Source organism: Echinops telfairi, unplaced genomic scaffold (genome assembly GCF_000313985.2).
Source record: "Echinops telfairi isolate 266 unplaced genomic scaffold, ASM31398v2 ScPeMD7_7469;HRSCAF=8507_1, whole genome shotgun sequence".
Classification (NCBI taxonomy): domain Eukaryota; kingdom Metazoa; phylum Chordata; class Mammalia; order Afrosoricida; family Tenrecidae; genus Echinops; species Echinops telfairi.
This window is the reverse complement of record NW_022111373.1, coordinates 93,616,280-93,619,420: the sequence shown is the minus strand read 5'-3', so window position 1 is coordinate 93,619,420 and position 3,141 is coordinate 93,616,280. Positions and strand designations below refer to the sequence as shown.

The window sequence follows — 3,141 nt, the reverse complement described above, 5'->3', positions numbered from 1 at the left end:
CCTGGAACTGTCGGTCCCATTGTTTTCTCCTCTAGATTGTTCATCCAGCCTGTCTTATTTAGACAGACCTGCAGAGATAATAACACGCACAAAAACAAGACAGAGCAAAACTAAGCAACAATATACAACAAAACAACAGCAACAAACCACTGACAAAAAACAAAACAAAACACAAGAAAGAAAAGCTTGTAGTCTAACTGTACTTCTTCCCAGACAGAAATTCTCATTTTTCTCACAGCCCAGGGTATATTTAATATTCCTCTCTGATACCATAGTGTAAAATCACACATTCTTCTGTCTTCCGTATTCATTGTCTTATTTTTCACACACTATGAGGCAAGTAAAAAAAGCCTGGCTTGGTTCAGGGGCCTTAGCCCTGGAAGCAGCATCTTTAAAAAATACTATAAAGATGGAATAATACAGTCATTCTTTTAAAATTATTTTATTTGAAAATTGAATACTAATGAGGAATTCCATCTCAATAAATGGATAAGTCCCAAGACATTATGTGAAGTCAAAGAAACTGGTCACAAAAACCAAATTATATGATTTTATGCACGCAAAAAGTTCAGCAAAGGCACATCTATAAAAACAGGAAGTAGACTGGCAGTCTTTTGGGTGGGTAGAGAGGAGAAAGAAGGATGGAGGGTGACAGATAAAAGTATTGGAGTTTTTCATGGGGTGATCAAAATGTTCTCGAATTCGTCATTGGATTACACAACGCTGTGACCATTCAAAGGGTAAATGATATTATATGTGAATTAATCTCAATGTTGTTACCAAAAAAAAAAAAAAAAGATAAGAAGGTTCATCATGCCCTGACATATGAATCCACTGCCACTGATTCAGTTGATTTTGATTCAGAGGACAAAGTAGAATGGTTTCTGAGGCTATCAGTCATTATAAGAGTAGATAGTCTCATCTTACACCTGCAGAGGAATTGGTGGATTCGAACTACTGACTTGGGTGTTTTGATAGTTAGGTTTATTGTGCTAACCTGGCCAAGAGAACCTGTGGGATTAATCAGGCCACCGTTTGATCAGAGGGCAAAGAGATAAATGGCTCTGCAAGGCCCATCTCCACCCCCACCCCTTGTTCTCTGGTGATCAGAGTGTGCTGGAGCGTGTGTGCTGCTGCTGTAGCTAGTTCTGTGCCTCAACCCATAAGATACACTACCTGTGGGCTAGGCCAACCCATGGATTGTGTCATTAGAGCTTGAGGCTCCTTTGAGACCTGTTTTGCCATGCTGCTGGTGTGTACATTGCTTGGATTTGAGGCTGGTGAACCCTGTCGCCTTGCATTGCTTGTGTTCAATATCCCATCCTGGCTTACTTTGCTAAGCTCCTGAGCTACTGATGGTGACCCACCCTGCTGCTTGCTGCTTGCCTTACCTGAGGGAGGACTGTGCTGTTTGCTTCCTTGACCTTGGACCCAGCAGATGACATGAGTTGAAGGACTTCCAGTATATTAACTGTTCCATGGAAGTGAGTTGAACTGAGCCCTCTGTACTTCTGTGTGAACTAATTAGTTGTTACATTCCTTCTCACTGTCTAAACCTATCTTCATATATAATATATATAATCATAATTGTCCTGGTTTCGTTTCTCTAGAGAACCCTGCCTAACACAGGAGTTAGCAGCTTAACCTACTATGCCATTAGGGCTCCTACTGACATATTAAGTGAAAATGCAAGCTACCGACCAATGAATACATTCAGTAGACTTCTTCTTGTGTAAAAGAGGTGAGATTAAAAATGTATATTCTCATTGCTTACATTTATGTGAATAAATTCTGTGGGATACACAAAGAAAATGAATAACAGTGGATGCCTGTGAATACAAATATCAACTTTGCAAGTAATAATAATAATAGTATGCATAGCCTAGAGAGAGCTTCAGACCAGCACATAAGAGAACATTCTCAGAGCTGCCCAGTATTCTATGTGTATATAAATTGTTTATCCAGCCCTTACTTTTTGACATTTAGTCTATTCCTGTTTTCTCTTACAAACAGTGCTGCAATGGATTTAAGGAACCAACATATCCCTTGGATTCAAGGCTGAAACACCCTAGTGTGAGAAGCAGATGACTGCTATCCCAAGGTTATGGAATTGGTGGTCATTGGGCTTTGGCTTGATTTCTTGCTTTGAGGGTGCCAATAAATGGTGGCCTGGGACTATCATATATTTGCTATTTGAATGTTCTCCTCTTCTTATGACAGGATTAGTTCTGCCTCTGTGAATGAGTTTTATTGAACATTTCGCCCTTTCACTAACGTCATTGTTCATGTACATAGTGTCCAGTCAATCCTTCAATCTGTACAAGTCAACAATTCACATATTGTGATCTGAAAAGCCAACCTATGCATGTGTAATTTCCTTTTCTCAACAGTGTTTTAAATTCTATACCACTGGCTAAATTAATAACACTATCAATAGAATCCCCATATGCTCCAGGGGGATATTTATAATGTTCTCAATCATAAAATGATAACGATGTTCTAAAGTGAACCAGAGACATATATAAGCTATAGACATATGAATGGGTTTGGGGCTTGCACTTAATTCTAGCCCCAAACTATGAACAATTCGCTCTTATGACATGGCCCAACTCAGCACTCGCCGTAATGGAGAGCTCGCTGAAGATATGGTGCCGTAACAAAGTGTAGTGAAGAAGACTTCTTGTGCCCAGTTATCAGAAAGAACAGTGTAACGGGCCTTAAAGGTGTGTCTTCCAATAAGCAGCCATCCAAATGAGATGCCAACTAACTTCACAAGCAAGAAGCACACCACCCTGTGTGATCCAGGGAACATAAATAAGAAAAACTAAATCTCAATGAGGGAATATTAGCAAAGCTTGAATTCTGAACACCCAATTTGCAGAAGGATAAGATGACAGTAGAAGCCAAAATCCATTTGCATGGTCCCCACATGGATTAAGTCTCTTGTGAATCCTCTCGGACCATCGTCCAGGGATATGAATAGCCTTGCTAGCTGACAGAGAGTATTATTAAATTGATTATGGCAGATGTAGTTAGGTTAGAATGTTAATACCTTATCATTTGACCAACTTTTATTTGAAAGTTGTTTCAATTTCTAATATTTTCTGTTTTCATTTCAATTGAGGTTTTCCTCTGTTTTGT

At 39.3% G+C, this 3,141-nt stretch overlaps 1 protein-coding gene across 3 annotated transcripts in view; it reads right to left on the bottom strand.

Moving 5' to 3' along the window:
* Positions 1-3,141, bottom strand: part of PDE4D (phosphodiesterase 4D) — an 893,429-nt gene that overhangs the window by 292,687 nt on the left and 597,601 nt on the right. The window lies entirely within an intron of this gene.